The sequence below is a fragment of the Malaclemys terrapin genome, chromosome 7 (genome assembly GCF_027887155.1).
Source record: "Malaclemys terrapin pileata isolate rMalTer1 chromosome 7, rMalTer1.hap1, whole genome shotgun sequence".
NCBI lineage: Eukaryota > Metazoa > Chordata > Testudines > Emydidae > Malaclemys > Malaclemys terrapin.
The window spans coordinates 65,846,479-65,868,225 of NC_071511.1; positions in this window are offsets into that span (position 1 = coordinate 65,846,479).

Consider the following 21,747-nt stretch of genomic DNA (forward strand, 5'->3'; position numbering starts at 1 on the left):
TCTGCTGGGTATAACACCTTGAAGGCAGAAAACTGCAGCCTGGAAACACCCCGGAGAGTGATATGTGGATCTGCACCCAAGAAACTCAATGGTATGAGAGTAGGTGCCCTTCCTCAACCAGAGAGAGGAAATACAGATGCAGTTGCCCTGAACTTTGACAACTGCAATCTAGCATAGCACAGTGTGCCAAAAAAAAAAAAAAGGAAAAAGAAAAAGAAAAAAAATTGTCCTAATTTTGTTATTATTTTTATTTTAAAAAGAAGCATTATTCCTTGCAAGTAGAAATTACCAATTGCAGAAATATATTAGTGCCCATAATTTATAAACAATGAACACTATTTTTGTCTGCCTGCCCTGCAATTCCTCTTTCTACTCAAGGTCTAAACTGTGAATGCAAAATTATGATTTGTTTGTATGATTATGGTTGTTACAAATGGTATGACTGTCGGATGCAGGCAAGCTTTCCAGTGATGCCAACCCAAATTCAAGCACAGGCTCTGTCTTGATTGTTCAACCCAAAAATGTAATGCAAGATACTGGAGCTGAGTATACAAATAAAATGTGAAGTGAGATATATAGTAGTGTAACTGTGACTGCCATGCAGTCCTGACAGAACAACCTCACTGGCTTGCCCTCAATCTTTGAGGTGCAGCCAAGCAAGAACCTGGACACTCAGTTTAAAAATGGAGCTTTAACAACAAAATAAAAACCATGGTACTACATATGCTATATGTGAAGTGTTAAATGACTGAATCAAAAGAACTGCTGTTTCTCAGTAGGTAAAATTGGCCCAAGCATTAAAAAAAGGCAAAATAAAGAGAGCTTTCCTTTCATGGACAAAATAAATTCTGATATATCATGTATGCTTATTTTGAAACTTAAATGTTCTTCTTTAAAGTACAATGATGCAACAATTTTGGTATGATTTCTCCCACAAGAATGTGGAACTTAATTATATTGTGGTCACAATTATCTAGTGGCTCAACTATAGCTGCCACTTAAACCAATCACAGTGTACTGTATTACTAAGGGTCAAGTATTCTGCCTGTGTGCTCTAGAACTAGCTGGTCCAAGAAGCAATTATTTTAAGGTGTTGACAACTGCTTCTCTAAACTTTGTCCTGAAGTGTTATTTGGCTAGCTTATTTATGGGTAGAAGAAGGCACCTTTTTATTACTCATTTATTTGATCTAGTTACCTTTTTGATCTCCTTCACCATTGTGCATTCAATAGCCTTTTAATTATTAGGAGGCTGGAGGATATCTGTTTGAATGGAGTCAAATTCTAAGTCAGTTTCTACTGTTAATCCAACCTCTACTCAGAAATAGAGCTAGTCAAATTTTTTTCAAAGTTTTGTGAAATCTTTCATTGAAAATTTGATTTTTTTTTTATGGATTAAAAAATCCTGAATATTTTCAACTGAAATTTTCATTGAGATCTATTTTGGTTTTTGGCCATATCTACTCAGAAATAGTATTAGGTTTTATGGCATCTTTTAGGTAGTGTACTATTCCCCCACCTCTTCAATCTAATTTTGTCTTCCTGTATAATTTATAAACAGGTATTGTCATATCCCTTTGGATTTTGTCATTCAGAAATCATTTGTTACACTAAAAGTCTGACCAAAGCCCATTGAAGTCAATGGGAGTCTTTCAGTTGATGGTCCTAACAGACCACTATGTTGAGTCAAAATGTATATGCTGCAGAATGTTCTTAGACCATCACTAGACGAGCATAAGGGGAAGAGTGCATACCTTTCTTGTAGCCATGTGTGCACATACATATTTAATATATTTTCTCTCCACAATGTTGCCATACTAGTTAGGGATAAAGTAATAAATCTATCCATTATCTGATTAAAAACAAAATCATTCATATGCAATTGTGACAGATGTCAGGCCTATGAATATGTAAATATTCATAAACTAGCTGACAAATTGCGCACATGCAAAGAGAAATCTTTATATCTTCAACATATCATTGTGTTTACTGAACATAAGGACAGGAAGTTTCTAATGTGGTTAGGGGAAAAAGCAACACACATTTCCAGATATGTATGCTTTTGTTTATCAAATACACATCTTAAAAAATGAAGTCTTTTACACATCTCACACCCCCAAAACTTAAAAAGTTTAGCTAAGGGTAGAAGTATTATAAATCTGAAAATAATTTGTTACAGCAACATTGAAGAAAACTCTGCTTGTTTAGTAAAGGACTGCATTTCTTTTGCAGGTTAATATGTTAACTAGTTCTACCTGTTAATAACTGAATAATTAGTACCCCGAGTTAATCAGTAAATAGACAGACATTTATCATGCATTAATTTGTTTATTAATTAACCATGCCCAGTAATCATTAATTAGTTCTGAATGGTTAAATATGGGGCTAGTCTTCCCCAAGAATTATTCATAGATAATTCTCCCAATAGTTTCTTTAACTTCTCTGCTTTCTACTTAATAACTATTTTTCTAATTAATCATTAATCCCTTTAGATAATCTTCACTAACTAGTTCATGATTAGATATTCTCCCCTAGTTACAGTAATTATGATCTAGTCTCTAATAATTAACTAGGCCTCTTCCCCAGTTAATTTTTAACTAGACCTCACTAGCTAATCATTAATGAGTGACTCCTCCGGCATCTGTGGTCTCTGTCTAATTCCTGTGGAGCAGGTATCCCCATAGGTAAAACTACCTCCGCAACTGTCACTTTTGTTACAAGTTTTGTTAGACGAGACGCCGATGTTTGAATTGGCCATATAGACTAACTGACCTCTTTCATTTCATTAAAAACTGTCCCATTGGGCAAGCATTGCTGGGAAACTTTGAGAGCCACAGCTTGTGTCATACCTGTGCTGTGGATAGACTTCAGTCTGCAGGGCTTCAGTTGGGTATTTTATTGAGGAGCTATTTCAGCCATGACTAACTAGGTCCAGAAAGTTGCCAAAGAAGAAAAGTGTTGAATTTCTAAAGAGGAGATGTTTTAATGAAGACCCTTGCCCTCGAAGACCCTCTCCCAGCCGAAAAATTTATATAGAATATATATATTTGGAAAGGACAAATACTGAATAATTCTCCTCGTGGGCAAAATAAGGTGTGAGAAATGTTGCCCCGATCTATGCTCAAGCCTCCCATTAATATCAATAGGAATTTTGCACAAGTATGGAGAGCACAATGCAGGGTCAAAATCTTCTATGCAGGTTGAGTGGTTTTTTAAATAAAGCTTACTTTACAAAAATCATTATTGTAATTGTGTGACGCCAATGCACCCTTGGTGAGTTGTTGGCAGCAGGGATCAAACCTAGGACCTCCTAAGCTTAATGACACTTGTCACTTAGCCAGGGCTGTAGCAGGTTCATTAATCTCTGGCTCACCTAGCCCCCACTAGTGGGTCACAGAGGACCACACCGAACAGGCATGGTTCACATACTTCCCTGGGTAGGCAGGCAGGCACATCCCAAGCTTCCCCAGCTGAATTCCCCACCACCACTTTTAACGACCCCTTATTGGGTCATTGGCAGCAGTGATCAAACCAGGAACCTCTTGAGCTTAATACTTAAGCCACTGCTGCCTGAGTTAGAAGGCAGGTCACTTAACTAAGGCTGTAACAGGCTCATCAATCTCTAGCTGGGTTAGCCACTATTAGAAGGGAACAGAGTGCCACACTGAGCATGCATAGCCTACAATTGCTATCAGCCATCATGGTAATAGGGCAAAAACTATAATAATACAAACATCTTGAGGGTGTGCTTGTGTTATGGTCTGCCCTCTTCCTGGGCACACACCTTGTTCAACCAGTATTTCTGGTCACTAGTACGGCCTTTTAGCTCTCTAAGCTTCCTCTTGGCTTACCTGTCCGTAAATATTGGGTGGTCATGGCTGCTTTTCCTAACTCCATTTCAAGGGCCTGGCAGATCTCTTCAAAACCCCATCGACTGACTACACCTCTGACATCTGGGTTTGAAACACCACTAAAGTTTTAGTTAACCAGAGTAAACCTAACAAAAGCATCCAGGAAACCTTCTGCTTCTTAGAAGGCTTCACTTCCTGGTCACTGTCTTGCTTGCCTGACGCCTTCTGTGCTCCTGCTCCCTCTCCCCTCAGGAGCCAACTGACAACCCTTCAAATTCAAGCACCCAAAGTTCCAAACGTGCAGAACCTATAGTCCAGAAGTCCAAGCCTCTGTGTCTCTGTGCACCCCTCAGCATGTGTTTTTTTATGGTCTTCATTCTACACTTTCACTTATCCTATAGCAACATTTCATAAAACAATTCCATATTAACATAGTTCCTTCTTCACAGCATGTGTATATACATGTGCAAAAATCAGTGGTTGGGTAAACAAGGTTTCTCTTTGAACTTCAAGGACCTGAAGAAAGACTCTGCTAAATCCATCATGTTTTGCCTGATTTGGGGTAAAAAAAATCATGTAAAATGGATATTTTTTTTTTGTTTCCACCCAATTGATCCTGGCTCATGAGAGATTTCTGAACTATTTCATTTTTTTGTTGCTAAATTTAGCTGAGAATTCTGTTTAAATAATAAAAAAAAAACCCTAAAACCCTCTTGTACATCTTTAGTGGTTGCACATTCTTAATAGCCATTCAAAAATAAATTTTGTTTAGTTGCTACACAAATATTTTCTTAATAAAAGGTAATTTAGTTGTAAGCTTAGACATGAGTTGTTAGTATGATTCATACCAACGAAATTTAGTTTCTTTCATGTTTCTGATCCAGGAAACGTCCAACAGTACAAACAGGCTAAATTAAAACCAGTTTCTTAAAGTTGGTTTAAATTTTTCAAATTTTGAAATTTCAAAATGAAGAAAATTGAAATATATTCACCAATTTCCCCTCATTTTTGACCAGCTAAGTCAAATTTTTTTTTTAAATTATTTCAGGGGTAAAAATCAGAGAAAATTGTTTAAGATGTTTTAATACTCCAGTTTTCTTTCAATAAGGTCGACTGTTCTCTAAGTCAGTTAATTGAATTTATACTATTCATCGGGTCATTCTGCCAACAAAGATAGCAGATGGAATTCATGGTGGTGACTGTAATATATACATTTTTTCTAGCAGAAACTGGACTGTGACCACCAGCTTATTTCACATAGGCCATTGAAGAGCCAGCAGATGGTCATGATTTTAAATTAGTCTAGTGCTGGACTTCATTTAGTGACCATTAAAAGAGAGTCTGTTTTATCCTCCTATATATTTTTAATCTTCTCAACAACAGTGGAAGGAAATCCCAATTTGGGATAAAAACAAATATTGCAATATTGGAATTTCCTGTGGATGGATATTCTGATTTTTCACTCAACTCTAGATATGACTATGGATAATATTACTTGCCACATTTATTTAGTTTTAAGTATTTCCACTGTCATTTATTACCTGCCTTAAACAGTGTTTTGGGCTCAATATTTAACATTTATGAAGTGCTCTGAGATCTTTGAAAAACAGGTGCTGTTGACTACTCATTATCATTTATTATTAATGGGTCAAATCTTAAGATCCTTTCTCAGTCAAAATTCCCATTAGGAGCGACTTCAGTGGAAGTGTTTCCTCAATGAGAACTAAGAAATGAATAAGGACTTCAGGATTTGGCTTATTATGAGGAAACAACTACTGCTCCCAGATGAACCTCCACTCAGCTGTTCTTTGTGAAGTGACAGAAGATGAGGTGAAACATGCCACCCATGGACTCAGTCCATAATGTGCTTTATTGATGGTGTTCTCGCTACAGCATCTAAAGCATTACTGAAAACAGTTTAACTTTTGTGAAAATAAACAGTGGGGAAGTAGAGGCTGGGTTTTACTTTGTGTTGAAGAAGAATGGCTTGCTCTACCCTCAGCAATCTGGGGTGTCTCTTGATGTTTGCAAAGATGCCTATTGTGTTGTATCCCAGAGTTCTAGTGCACAGAGGGTTAATGGAGCAGATTCTGAGATGCTCTAGAACCACATGTATATTCTATGTTTCCAGGGGTACAAGGAGGGATTTTGAGAGTGTTTCTGAAAGTTAGGAATTTCTTCAGAACAGTTGAGAGGTAGAGGCAGAAATCAGGAAATTGCTTCTCAGCACAGGTCAGTGTAAAGGGCACAGATTTGGGGTTTAGTTATTACAAATATTTTTTTATAACTTAAGTGCCAACAATATATTTAGCACTGTGCAAAAAAAAAAAAAAAAAAAAAAAAAAAAGTGCTTGCCACAGAGAGTTTACAGTCTAAAGACAGATGCAAAAAGACAGGATGCAGTAGAGGTAATAACTTAAAGGCATTTATATATAAAATACAGCTGCTTGGGAAATATTTTATTTTCTGTTTAAAAAAGCGCTTCATTTTCACGGACATTTTCCCACAAAATGGTTTTCATAATAACTGAAATATTTTGGAAATTGAAAAACAACATTAAAACATTTTAGTTTTCTGTTGACAAAAGCTGGGGTATTCAATTTAATAGCTTTCCTTTCACCACCTTTTTCCAAAAATACAATATTGAAAATGGATAATTCCCACAGAAATTTCCTTTTTGATGAAAGCCATTTTTTGCCTAAATAAATCAGGAGTAAGTTGGGTGAGTCAATTGAGTTACAGCAGTAAAAAACAGGGGTGAGATCAGAATCAGACTGAGTGTAAGATAAGGGCGGCGGTTAAGAAGGTTGGAAATGGTTTATTTTCAAGAGAGGAGCAAAACAATTCAGGAAATAGAAAACGCTATCAGTGTTGCAGACTTTTTTTTAATCATCATCATCAAGTTGAGGGACAGAATTCTAGGATTCACAGCTCACCATGACTGAAGTCCTTTCATAAGAGAGCAGCCATTAAATGGATTAGTATTTTTTCCTTGTCCTGTGTATTCTTTTGTTTTATCCTTACTTTTAAACTAAGATTTCATTTACTGAGTGTGCATGCATGAATGCTAAACTCTATCCCAAATCTACCAGCTTCATTCTCCACTGTCCTATGCAAAGTCAGTGAAATGTACAGAACTGGAATGGTAGTATTTTACGCCCACCTTACACAACTGTAAATCGGGTTCTCAGTTGGGAGTGGTGAAAAGCTGTCCGGGAATCATGATCGCCCTGCCCATATTGCTAAAAGGGGACTGAAAGTGGGTTCCTGGCTAATTGGGAGGGGAATCCTGGAACATTCCCAATATAGAAAGGTGGATGAAAGTATGGAAACTGTTCAAGCTGCAAGGAATAGGAATTGGGCCAGTAGTGTCTACCACCCTCAGTCATACTTAGATAATTACAATGTGATTAGCTCAATTAAATTCCTTCTGAATGTTTCCCACTTCCCTATATCATCTGGGAAGAGATTTTTTTCAAAAGTGCGTGATTTAGATGCACAAGTTGCATTGAAAGTCAATGTGATCTGTGCCCCTAAGCCATTATAGCACTTCTGAAAATCCTACCTCTAATCCTGAATCTTGCAGGGGTGGTTGGGTGTGTGTGTGTGTGTGTGTGTGGGGGGGGGTATATATGTCTCTCCCCTCAAGCTGATATTTTGGTGATAGGTTTGGTTACATACAGTCATTTCACTTAGGGTATGTCTACACTACAGCAGCTACAGTGCTGCAACTGTGCTGCTATAGCACTGTTGTGTAGATGCTTCTTACATTAACAGAAAGGATTTTTCCATCCATCCAGTTAATCCAGCTCTCTGTGAGGTGAATTCTTCCATTAACTTAGCCACATTTACACCGGGAGTTAGGCTGACATAACTATGGTGCTGAGGACATGGCAACTTTCACAGCCTTGAGCGACATAGCTAGATTGATGTAAGTTTTAAGTGTCGACCGGGCCTGAGTCCTGTCTGGCACTGTTCTCTTCCATTTCTTAACAAAAAGACGTACCTATGTGTGAATGGTGGGATATGTCTTCGACAACCAGTCATACTTCCTTTATTGCCATCTAGGGGTTCGTTACATTAGATGTCTTAAACGTTGAGGAGGAGAAACATTGCACAGCTGACTTCTGGATTAATGTGCAGTTGCTGGGGACATCATCTACATAGTTGCTCCCACTTTGCCGACACAGGAATTGGTGTCAGAAATGAAATGTAACTGCTGATAGAATACACATGCAACGAAATACAAATCTAATGAATAGCCAAGAAGTAACTTTTTATTGACTTAACCATACTTCTTTTTGAAGGCAAAGGAAACTACAAAATAAGGTGAAAACAGTTTCAAGATTTGTACTTTTAAACCCTCCCAGGCAAAACTCCAGAAGAACTGCAATCAAAAAAGCCTGTCTTGATATAGCCAATAAACCCATCAGACTATTTGTGGAAAAAATGCACAGAAGATTAAGGAGTTAGCATAGAAGAAAAAAAAATCTAAACAAGTGAAAAGCTAATGAAATCACTTTAGAAGCACAGCCTTCAGCAAGGAAGATAAATCCATAAACAGACGCATAGACAACATGAATCTGCTTAAAGATTTTGTGAAGGGCAATAAAAAGATAAAAACAAGAAAAGTGAACAAACAGATGGAATCCAAAGAGGAGAAAAGTCCCAGATGTGACCAAGAGCTGTTAAAGGGGCAAATTAAAAACAATTTGCTAAAATTAGAGCTAGTTTAATAAGTGAAAACCAATAATTTATTCAGCTAAATTCACCTCTCACTTCATTTCTTAATTGTCCGCAAACAGTTGTGATTTTTCTCAAATGCCTTTGTTCACAATACTTCATCAGATCATTTCCACAAATGATTCTTGGACTGTAGCTTATTTGTGAATTTGTTACTATTTGATATCCATTCTTTGAGCAGTTTTGGTTGTGTACCTAGGTTACATAGTATACTTCCTGTACATAAGGGCAGCCCATTTCTTGCTTGGAGGATTATAAATCTTAGAATCTGATTTCTGATGTGAAAACCTGTGATTATGAATCTGAAATTCACTTTCTGCAAAACAAAGCCCCCTCAAATATCTGCGATATGCCCTTGAAATCAACTTTTTCCTTGGAGAACACTTGTTTATTCTTCTACCATACCTCTGTTCCCAAGGAAGCTTGCTGTTGGTGAGCTTGGCATTCTTTGAATGAATTGGTGCTTTTTTGTTTTGTGAATGCTTCCAGTGAAACCAAGTTCCTTAACTTACTTTGGGTCCAAAATATAGTAGCTAGAGGTAGAATCTACTATATCTGCACTTATAGTGCAAAACCTGGAGTAAGTTATAAAATCTATTTCATTTTCTTTGCCCATTGTTGGCAAGTATTTATCACTTAGTCTTCAGCCTGGTTGATGTTAGAGAAGAAACTTGCTATATAATACAGTTTCTTCTTTTCAGAGAGATCCATTCTGTAAATACCCCCCTTCCCCACGCCCCTCCCCAACCCCAGTAGTATGCTTTGCAATCAGCTTCAGCACTTCAAATCTACTATATATTGGACATTCCCTAATCTCACCAGTTCTTGGAAATAATATTTTCAGTGCAATGAAAACTCCATTGACAATTCATTAGCTTCATCCACACTGGCATGCATGACCCTTGTACTTGTCATAATTTGCAGCAATCTTGAATTGGTAGTGGCACTTCATATTACATTCTTTCATTACAGATACTTTCTCATGACATTCTGTAGTTTCTCTAGTATGCCTGATACACCTTGAAAAAGTAGCCCTGAAACATTGGTTGGGGATTGTGCACTCATTTCCCATCATCTTCTTTCAAAGTGACATCTTAGCACAGTAGCAACCAGGGGGAGAAAACCTTGACACCAAATTAATCCTTTCTTTTCTTTTGCTTCCTTTCTCTCTCTTTGTTCTCCTAACTCTTGTTCCTCTGCTCCCTGTTTTCCATCTCACACTGATTGACATCTTGGACTAGGACAAGCCAAGTTCTTATACTTCATATGGCTTTTACAGCATGTTTGCTTTGCTACCCATACCTGGGTTTTGGTATTATGTTATGACTCTAAAATACATGGTGAGTTAACATGACCAGTGGAAAAATGAAACCACAGCTAGGTTATCAAGTACTTCTTCCATGGCCCTTTAATTCAATATCACAGGATATACCTGACCATGTCACCAATAGTTTACGCATCACTCCATTAATTGCTTTTATGCTCCATTTACGTTTTCAGTCCTTCATGAAGATTTTCAGATTCACATAATGTCTTGAGTGCCAAATTTTACATCTGGAGGTAGCTGAAAGTTTTGTGTAAAATCGCAGTGGTGTCCTTTTTTTAAAAAAATTCCTGGAACAAGTTAATTTACATATCCCTGTAACTGCAAAGAACAGAAGGAAAAAGCATTGATCAGAACACTCAGGCGAATGAATAATAGACATGTAGGATGGATGTTAAATGGCAGGTGCCAATTTTATTTGTTTTATACTGGGAGGGATGTCATGCATATACTCCTTCCTGTTCTTCCATACCAGGCACTTAAATGGGTTCAGTGCAGTGTTCAGGACTCCAACATTTTGGTTATATATAGTATATATAATACCTTCTGGGGCCCACCCCTAGGATTCAACTGCCTTTTGAATCCTCTCTGCCTCCCTCACATGGGGGAAATACCAGTTCCCAAGACAAGACCTCAGTTTGCAAGGATTTCGTATCTCCTCTTTTCCCATAGGCAAAAGGGCCACCTGTACAATCCTGGGTCTCATTTACACTTGGGAGCGGTTCCCTTCTATCCTTATCAGCCAGATAGCTGGCTGGCACAAGATGCTTTTTGAATATAGAGGGCAAGCTTAAATAGGCAGGAAGATGGCTGCTTCGAGCCAACCAGCTAGTCCCAGAGGTTCTCAAACTGGGGGTCGTAACCCTTCAGGGGTTTATTACATGGGGGGGGGGTCACAAGCTGTCAGCCTCCATCCCCAAACTGCGCTTCACCTCCAGCATTTATAATAGTGTTAAATGTAAAAAGGTGTTTTTAATTTATAGGGGGAGGGGGGTTACACTCAGAGGCTTGCTTTGTGAAAGCGGTCACCAATACAAAAGTTGGAGAACCACTGAGCTAGTCTATTCCTTCCACCTCCAGCTAAGGAAGTGATATTTATATTGGTCTTTCTTTGCTTCTTCCTAACTTGTTAGATACCATCAGATTGATAGGCTTACTGTAAACATGAAAGATGGCTAGATCCAGGCAACTCCTTATTTTGATGGCTGTGTCAAAAGGAGCTCAAGATTATCTTCTGGTGTCTTGTCCTGTGTTTTATTAAGCTAACAAGCAGGTAGAGACTGTGATTTGGTCCAGCTGCAATGTTAGTTCTGCACTAGCAGCAAGGACAACTTCTAGCACTAAACTACCATGGAATTTGACAGTGTTATGACTAGTGACTTTGTGCTTCTTTCATTAATGAAATGATTCTAAAATATGAAACCTTAGTACACCTCTACCCCGATTATAACGCTGTCCTCAGGAGCCAAAAAATCTTACCGTGTTATAGGTGAAACTGTGTTATATCGAATTTGCTTTGATCTGCCAGAGTGCGCACCCCCCCCCCCCCCCCCCCGGAGCACTGCTTTACCGCGTTATATCCAAATTCGTGTTCTATCGGGTCGCGTTATGTCAGGGTAGAGGTGTACATGCAATTTTCATTTTAAAACCTGTATATTTTCAAACAGTTTGGTTATATGGTGAACTAGAAAGATGGAGGAAAGAATCAAAAGCTTTTCATATCTAGTAGTGGTTGGATTGGTAACGTAATCTTAAACTCTAGGGTTTGATAAAACATTCATTATATAATAGCAATGCATTCTGATTTGAGTACATTATAAACTGTGATGGGGGAAATACTGTACTGAGCAGAAATATTGTACTAATGAAACTAGTTTTACATTCCGCAAACCTTATTTTGCTTCTCTTGGGAAATCCTAATTAGTAAGAAATATGGAGTGCTGTTGACAGATATAAAAGGTTTAAACCCAAATTGGAAACTTAAAGGTTAAGACTTACAATGAATAGAAGGCTGTTACGCTTAACAAATCTGACTGTGGTAGTGGTTATCATTCCTGAGTCTTGGCTCTATAAGTAGAAAGCAAGGCATGACTTAAATGGCTGGATAACAAGAAATTACACAGTTTAGGAAAAATGTTTACTAGACACCAAATATATTATCTCTGATCTTTTATTTAAAAGAGTTGCAAAGTCTGCCAAATTTCCATTTACTCTGAAGCATGAAATTTTACTTCTTAATGAAATATTGTTGGGAATAGGTAGAGATTTGATTTAGTTCTCAAAAGAAGAGAAAAATAATTATCCAACATATTGTACACAGGAAGAATAATGAAAAAAAGGGTTGGCCTTGATTCTCCTTTTTCAATACTGTGGATCTGAAGTAAGTCCATTGATACCGATAACGTTAAAAATATATAAAACTGGTGTCATTGGTCGTGGCTCTCGTCTCTTCTAGAATTTGCTCCAGCATTCATATTTGGTCAAAGTAAGGTACAATTCTTCAGTCTAAATGAGAGCTGATTGGTTTTTGTGCATAAAATCTTGTGTAGATTTGATTTGATTTTGATTAACAGTATAGGCTTTAGGGTCAGAACAGGTTGTATTACAAGCATGCCAAGTAGTTAAAGAATTTACATTGACTAAAGCTAAAGATTTTTCTGTCAGGATTAATATCCAAAAAGAGCAGCACGCACTATTTGATACACTAGCTTACACTGAACCACAGTGCTGAGATTAAAGAGTTATATTATGTTGTCTCCTTACATAGATATACTATTATTTTGCCATGATACTGATGTTTGGTACTTGGCACTAAGAAAGAGTGGCTTTTACTCAGAATATTATTATTATTATTATAATAATATATTGTTAATATTAATATTATTATTCTGCAGAATAGTACTTCCTTTGTATATGCTACTTAAACTTACTGTGCAAGATGGGATAACTGTTAACTGTGGATGACTAATGGTGACCACTGTGTAACCATATTAATATGCCACATCATGTAGTCCATGATTACATCTGCTTTAAGAATTATTTCTGGAGAAATTCTATGGCCCGTGTTACACAGGAAGTAAAACAAGATGATTCTAAGGCCAGAAGGGGCCATTGGGATCTATGAGTCTGTTTCTGACTTCTCCCCTTTTGAAAACCTGTCAAAAGGCCTGCTCATGGAATATAAAGTAATGCTCACTTTAAGTCAGCCTTCCAGATCCAACCTTGGTTAGTTGTTACTGTCTGATGTCCGTTCAGTGGCCTACGTGAAATGGGGAAACTAAGGCCTGGTCTACATTACGAGTTTAGGTCGACTTTAGCAGCATTAAATCGAATTAAGCCTGGACACGTCCACACGACAAAGCCCTTCTTTTCGACTTAAAGGGCCCTTTAAACCGGTTTCTTTACTCCACCTCCGACGACGGGATTAGCGCTAAAATCGGCCTTTGCGGGTCGGATTTGGGGTAGTGTGGACGGAATTTGACGTTATTGGCCACTGGGAGCTATCCCACAGTGCTTCATTGTGACCGCTCTGGACAGCACTCTCAACTCAGATGCACTGACCAGGTAGACAGGAAAAGCCCCGTGAACTTTTGAATTTCATTTCCTGTTTGCCCAGTGTGGAGAGCACAGATGACCACACAGAGCTCATCAGCACAGGTAACCATGATGGAGTCCCAGGATTGCAAAAGAGCTCCAGCATGGACCAAACGGGAGGTACGGGATCTGCTCGCCATATGGGGAGACGAATCAATGCTAGCTGAACTCCGTAGCAGTAAACAAAATGGCAAAATATTAGAAAAACTCTCAAACGGCATGAAGGACAGAGGGACGCACAGCAGTGCTGCGTGAAAATTAAGGAGCTAAGGCAAGCCTACCCCAAAGCCAGAGAGGCAAACAGAAGGTCTGGGGCAGAGCCGCAAACATGCCGCTTCTATGCAGAGCTGCATGCCATTCTAGGGGGTGCAGCCACCACTACCCCAACCGTGTGCTTTGACTCCATCAATGGAGAAACATGCAACAGGGAAACGGGTTTGGGGTATGCAGAAGATGATGATGATGAAGACAATGAAAATAGCTCACAGCAAGGAAGTGGAGAAACCGGTTTCCCCATCAGCCAGGATATGTTTATCACCCTGGAACCAGTAACCCCCAAACTCACCCAAAGCATGTTCCCAGACCCTGAGGGCACACAAGGGACCTCTGGTGAGTGTACCTTTTGTAAATATTACACATGGTTTAAAAGCAAGCGTGTTTAATGATTAATTTGCCCTGGCAATCGTGGCCAGTGCAGCTACTGGAAAAGTCGGTTAACGTGTATGGGGATGGAGTGGAAATCCTCTAGAGACATCTCCAGAAAGCTCTCCTTGATGTACTCCCAAAGCCTTTGCAAAAGGTTTCTGGGGAGGGCTGCCTTATTCCGTCCGCCATGGTAGGACACTTTACCACGGCAGGCCAGTAGCACGTAGTCTGGAATCATTGCATAACAAAGCATGGCAGCATATGGTCCCGGTGTTTCCTGGCCTGCAGACAACATCCATTCCTTATCTCTCTTTGTTATCCTCAGGAGAGTGATATCATTCATGGTCACCTGGTTGAAATGGTGTGATTTTATTAAGGGGACATTCAGAGGTGCCTGTTCCTGCTCGGCTGAACAGAAATGTTCCCCGCTGTTAGCCACACGGTGGGAGGGGAGGGGTGAAGTGATCATCCCAGAGAATTGGGTGTGTTTGTGTGTGTGGGGGGGGTTAGTTGGGTTTGTGCTGCATGTTAACCTGGAAACCCCAGCCCCTCCTTTTACATTGCAAATGCATTTTAAATGGCCAATCCAATGGGTCCTTGGTATGGGAAATGAGGGTGCTGCTGTTTGAAACCATTCCCACATGTTATGAAGGTTAAAAAAGCCAAAAGCCTGTGGCTTACCATGGCTGCCTGCAAGCTGAATTCTGTTGCCTGGCACTGCATGAGTGATCTCTCACACCAAACCGGCAGGCCCTCAATGTAAGAGGAAAAATGCTACCTTGTAACGAAAGCATATGTGCTGTGTAATGTGAACAGCAAAATTTAACGTGAAAGAGTGTACCCATTGTTCTCTAAAATCTTTTTTTTTTAAACCACCTCTCCCTTCTCCTACACCAGCTGCAAATGTGTCTCTTTCACAGAGGCTAGCGAAGATTAGAAGGAGAAAACCGCAGACTCGGGATGATATGTTCACGGAGCTCCAGATGTCCTCCCACGCTGAAAGAGCACCGCAGAATGCGTGGAGGCAGTCAATGTCAGAGTGCAAAAAAGCACAATATGAATTAGAGCAGAAGTGGCGGGATGAATCGCGGGCTGAACAGAGCAAGTGGCGGGCTGAAAATGATAGGTGGCGTCAGCTTGCAGACAGAAGGCAAGAGTTGATGCTCCGGCTGCTGGAGCATCAAACTGATATGCTCCAGCGTATGGTTGAGCTGCAGGAAAGGCTACAGCCACTGTGTAACCACCAGCCCTCCTCCCCAAGTCCCATTGCCTCCCCACCCAGACTCCCAAGAACACGGTGGGGGGGTCTCCGGCCACCCAGTCACTCCACACCAGATGATTGCCCGAGCAACAGAAGGCTGGCCTTCAATAAGTGTTAAAGTTTTAAACTGCAGTGTGTCCTTTTCCTTCCCTCCTCCCCCACCCATCCCGGGCTACCTTGGCAATTATCCCCCTAGTTGTGTGATGAATTAAAAAAGAATTCATGAATGAGAAGTAACAATGACTTTATTGCCTCTGCAAGCGGTGCTCGAAGGGGGGAGGGAGGGTGGGGTGGTAGGTTTACAGGGAAGTAGAGTGAACTGGGGGGAGTGGCGGATAGTTCATCAATGAGAAACAAACAGAAGTTTCACACCGTAGCCTGGCCAGTCACAAAACTGGTTTTCAAAGCTTTTCTGATGCGCACCGCGCCCTGCTGTACTCTTCTAACTGCGCTGGTGTCTGGCTGCACGTAATCAGCGGCCAGGCGACTTGCCTCAACCTCCCACCCCGCCATAAATGTCCCCCCCTTACTCTCACAGATATTGTGGAGCGCACAGCAAGCAGCAATAACAATGGGAATATTGGTTTCGCTGAGGTCTAGCCGAGTCAGTAAGCTGCGCCAACGCACTTTTAAACATCCAAATGCACATTCCACCACCATTCGGCACTTGCTCAGCCTATAGTTGAACAGGTCCTGACTACTGTCCAGGCTGCCTGTGTACGGCTTCATGAGCCATGGCATTAAGGGGTAGGCTGGGTCCCCAAGGATAACTATAGGCATTTCAACATCTCCAACGGTTATTTTCTGCTCCGGGAAGAAAGTCCCTTCCTCCAGCTTTCGAAACAGACCAGAGTGCGTGAAGACGCGAGCATCATGTACCTTTCCCGGCCATCCCATGTTGATATTAGTGAAATGTCCCTTGTGATCCACCAGGGCTTGCAGCAGCATTGAAAAGTACCCCTTGCGGTTTATGTACTCGGAGGCTTGGTGCTCCGGTACCAAGATAGAGATATGGGTTCCGTCTATCGCCCCACCACAGTTTGGGAATCCCATTGCAGCAAAGCCATCCACTATGACTTGCACGTTTCCCAGAGTTACTACCCTTGATACCAGGAGGTCTTTAATTGCCCTGGCAACTTGGATCACAGCAGCCCCTACAGTAGATTTGCCCACTCCAAATTGATTCCCGACTGACCGGTAGGTGTCTGGATTTGCAAGCTTCCACAGGGCTATCGCCACTCGCTTCTCAACTGTGAGGGCTGCTCTCATCTTGGTATTCTGGTGCTTCAGGGCAGGGGAAAGCAACTCTCAAAATTCCATGAAAGTGCCCTTATGCATGCGAAAGTTTCGCAGCCACTGGGAATCGTCCCATGCCTGCAACACGATGCGGTCCCACCAGTCTGTGCTTGTTCCCAGGCCCAGAATCGGCGTTCCACGCCATGAACCTGCCCCAGTAACACCATGATTTGCACATTGCTCGGGCCCGTACTTTGTGAGAGGTCTAGGTCCACGTCAATTTCCTCGTCGCCACGCTGCAATCGCCTCCTCGGCTGGTCCTGGTTTTGCTTTGGCATGTCCTGGCTCCGCATATACTCCAGGACAATGCGCGTGGTGCTCATAATTGCCGCGGTGATCTGAGCGGGCTCCAAGATCCCAGTGCTATGGCGTCCGGTCTGAAAAAAGGCACAAAACTAGTGTCTGACATAGGGAGGGAGGGGCAACTGACGACTTGGCATGCAGGTATAGGGAATTAAAATCAACAAAGGTGGCTGTGCATCAGGGAGAAACACAAACAACTGTCACACAGAATGCCCCCCCCGCCCCAAAGATTGAACTTAAAATCCTGGGTTTAGCAGGCCGTTGATTTCACGGCGGGAGGGGGAAGCACATGAATACAGAACAAATCTGGTCCATCTATTTTTTACATCTTAAGCTGGCAGCAGATGGTGCAGCATGACTGATAGCCATTGGCATCTTCTGGGTGCTTGGCAGAAAATGATGTAATACGACTGATAGCCATCATCGTCAAGGATCAGATGCCCAGAGTGTAAAGTTTGGTGCAGTATCTGCAGAAGAACTTTCCCGGGTGCCTCTGATTGAACTCGCTGAGGAGTACGACGACAATGGATACCAGTCGTAATACACCATCGCTGCCAAAAGGCAAGGAGCTGCTGCTGTGTAGGAATGGAGCCCCACGTCTGCAAGCACCCAGATAGCCGATGATGGCTACTAGTCATACTGCACCGTCTACTGCCAAAAGGTAATTAGCTGCTGCTGTGTAGCCATGCAGTACCACGTCTGACGGCACACACATGACCTATGGTGACGGTGAGCTGAGCAGGCTCCATGCTTGCCGTGGTATGTTGTCTGCACAGGTAACCCAGGTAAAAAGGCGCGAATCGATTGTCTGCTGTTGCTCTGACGGAGGGGGAGGGGCCTGACGACAGGTACCCAGAACCCCCCGCGACACTGTTTTGCATGATCAGGCATTGGGATCTCAACCCAGAATTCCAATGGGCGGCGGAGACTGCGGGAACTGTGGGATAGCTACGCACAGTGCAACGCTAGCCTCGGTACTGTGGATGCGGTCTGCTGACTTAATGCACTTAGAGCATTTTATGTGGGGACACACACAATCGACTGTATAAAACCGATATCTATAAAACCAGCTTCTATAAATTTGACCTAATTTCATAGTGTAGACGTACCCTCAGTGGATAGATGTCCACATCACAAAGATAATCCCAAACTTGCCATTATTTGGGCCCCTTATTTGCAATCTGAACAAGGAGCCGTGCATTGAATGGGTATGAGAACTGTCCTTCACCCTCTAAATCTGATCCCTCTAAGTCAGGTCTGAGGTGTGTCAGCAGGGAGAGGGGAGAAACATGCCTTACTATGGCCTTTGTACCTGTTCGGTAAATAAAGACTGGCATCCAGCACTGCTAGTCCACCACAAAATTAACACACACCGAAATGTAATAGGGTGTGACAGGGGAGCTTGGGCCTTTGAGAGGCTCAGAGTTCAGCTCACTCCTGTGGCATGGCCTGCACTCAAAAACATAGGGATTCTGGGGCTTGTAATTCAGCAGTCATAGAAATGTGGGGCAGGAAAGCACCTTGAGAGATCATCTAGTCCACTACACTTAGGCAGGATCAAATATACCTAGGCCATCCCTGACAGGGGTTTATCTAACCTGTTCTTAAAAACTGCCAAACACAGGAATTCCTCAGCCTCCCTTGGTAGCCTATTCCCATACCTAACTATCTTTTATAGTTAGAAAGTTTTTTCCTAATATCTAACCTAAATCCCCCTTGGTGCATATTAAGCCCATTATTTCTTGTCCTACCTTCAATGGACATGGAGAACAATTGATCACTGTCTTCTTGATAACAGCCCTTAACATACTGGAAGACTATTAGGTTCCTTCTGTCTTTTTTTCAAAAGCCTAAAGATGCCCAGTTGTTTTTTTAACTTTTCCTCAAAGGTCAGGTTCTCTAAACCCTTTAGCATTTTTGTAGCTCTTCTCTGGATTCTCTCCAATTTGTCAACATCTTTCTTAAAGTGTGGCACCCAGAAATGGACGCAGTACTTCAGCTGAGGCCTCACCAGTGCTAAGTACAGTAGGACACTCACCACCCAAGTCTTACATTCAACACTCCAGAATATTAGCCTCTTTTGCAACTGCATCGCGTTGTTGGCTCTCATTCATTTTGTGATCCACTCTAGCCACCAGATCCTTTTCAGCAGTACTTTCACCTAGCTAATTACCCCCCATTTTGTATTTGTGCTGCTTCAGTGTAGTCTTTTGTGATTCTTTATTGAATATCACCTTTTTGATTTCAAACCAGTTCTCCAATTATGAGAACGGTAGGCTGTTTACAAACCATGCAGATGGTAGAACTTAACATGAGTCTCTCTCTGTCAAGAAGGAGACAAGGAAAGAGCAAGAATGCTGATCTTTCAGAAGGGAAAGAGAAGCCTGTGAGGAAGCTTATAGAGGAGCTGAGCAACGTATTATTTGAGCACTACATGAAGGGTTAACTTCTTCTTAAATGTGTCCAGTCAGATCCTGATAAAAAGTCTGTGGCCCAGACCGTTCTGATTTCCCCCTCCCCTTTTTAACTATTTTTGTTTATCCTTGAAGGGTGAGGTTTTGGTTCAGCTGTAGGGCTGAACCACCCGACCAAGAGGGGAAATAGAGGCACTGGCCAAATCTGATGAAGGAAGATAAACTGCATTATGACATGGGGGGAATTCATCATCATAGGAAACATAATTAGATGTGCTTTTGTCTCATTAAACAAGCAATGCACCTTATTACTTCTCTGAGTATTCCAGAAGAGGGCTGGATGCTTCAGAGCAGATGGTTTTTGGGAAATCTGGGACTGGGAAAGTGTTGGGTTCACTGTGCAAGTAGTATTCCAGGTTGGTGGAGACCAGAGTTGGGCTGTTGTGTTGTAGACAGCCTGCTGAGGTCTGAGCACTGAACCAGGGCTCCACAGCGCACACACACTCAAGGAACTGCATGCTCATCTGCTGGCTGTTGGTTTTTTTGGCTGTGAGTCACAACAGCAGAGCTTCTAAGACATCCAGGGTTACATGGCAGGTTGAAGCCATTGGCAGTACCCAGAAGAATAAATTTAATACAAAGACTAAAAATTAGTCTCTGAATAATATTGGATCATAAGAAAAGAGCAATATAATGTTGTAAATCAATATTTAACACACATCCTTCAAGAATGGAGAACACTAAATGTGATTTACCTTGTAACTAATGCTGTTGGCTAAGTGCAGGTTATATTCATCATCATCCTTCATTACTGCCACTTCAGGATGAATGTCACATGGTGACACCAATCATCCCTCTCCTGAGGCAAATGGGACCACCTGGTTCTTGCAAATGCTACTTGTTCATGCTGTCTTTCTTTTCTTTTTTTCTTGATTACCAGTCTATCATAAATGTTGGCCACTTTCTTTCTCCCCTTGTGGTATAGCCAGGAAATCCTTTGTTGCTTAATTTTCTGAGTCTCCAACATTCCTCATCTTGGTTACTCTTCTGTCTCTATCTGATGAGTTGAAGGGCACTAATCCATCTTTTGTTTTGCCTTTGGTTTACAGTTTCTCTCCTTGGGGAATGAATAATTGTGTGTGTTGTGGCTGGCAGTGCACAGGTGTCAGAGAGCCTACCCTTCGTTCAAATATTTCATCTTCAAAGCATTTCCCTCCAGCTTGGATTCTTCTCAACATACTTCATCTCTCTGGGTTGAAATACAGAACAACATATGAATGAAGCACTGTCTACCCCATGGGGCACATGAGCAATTTTGTTTTACCTCCTGCACAGCTCCTAAGGGTATGTCTACACTACGAAATTAAGTCAAATTTATAGAAGCCGTTTTTTAGAAATCGTTTTTATACAGTCGATTGTGTGTGTCCCCACACAAAATGCTCTAAGTGCATTAAGTCGGCGGACTGCGTCCACAGTACCGAGGCTAGCGTCGACTTCCGGAGCATTGCACTGTGGGTAGCTATCCCACAGTTCCTGCAGTCTCTGCCGCCCATTGGAATTCTGGGTTGAGATCCCAATGCCTGATGAGGCAAAAACAGTGTTGCGGGGGATTCTGGGTATATGTCGTCAGCCACCTTCCCCCCCCCCCCCCCGTGAAAGCAATGGCAGACAATCGTTTCGTGCCTTTTTTCCTGGGTTACCTATGCAGACGATATACCACGGCAAGCATGGAGCCTGCTCAGCTCAGCTCACCGTCACCATATGTCATCTGGGTGCCGGCAGACGTGGTACTGCATTGCTACACAGCAGCAGCTAATTGCCTTTTGGCAATAGACGGTGCAGTATGACTGGTAGCTGTCATCGGCTACCTGGGTGCTGGCAGACGTGGGACTGCATTACTATACAGCAGCAGTTCCTTGCCTTTTGGCAGCAGTGCATTACAATTGGTAGCCGTCGTCATCATACTCCTTAGTGAGTTCGGTCAGAAGCGCCTGGGCAGACATGTTTTGTCTCCTGGAGACTCAGTCCTGACGGCAGTCCTATTGTACCCTCTTGATTATGATGGCTAGCAATCGTAATGCAGCATCTTCTGCCAAGCACCCAGAAGATACTGATGGCTATCAGTCGTGCTGCACTGTCTGCTGCCAGCCTAAGATGTAAAAGATAGATGGAGTGGATCAAAACAATAAATGGACCAGATCTGTTCTGTATTCATTTGCTTCCCCCTCCCTCTGTGAAATCAATGGCCTGCTAAACCCAGGGTTTTGAGTTCAATCTTTAGGGGGGGCCATTCTGTGTGACAGCTGTTTGTGTTTCT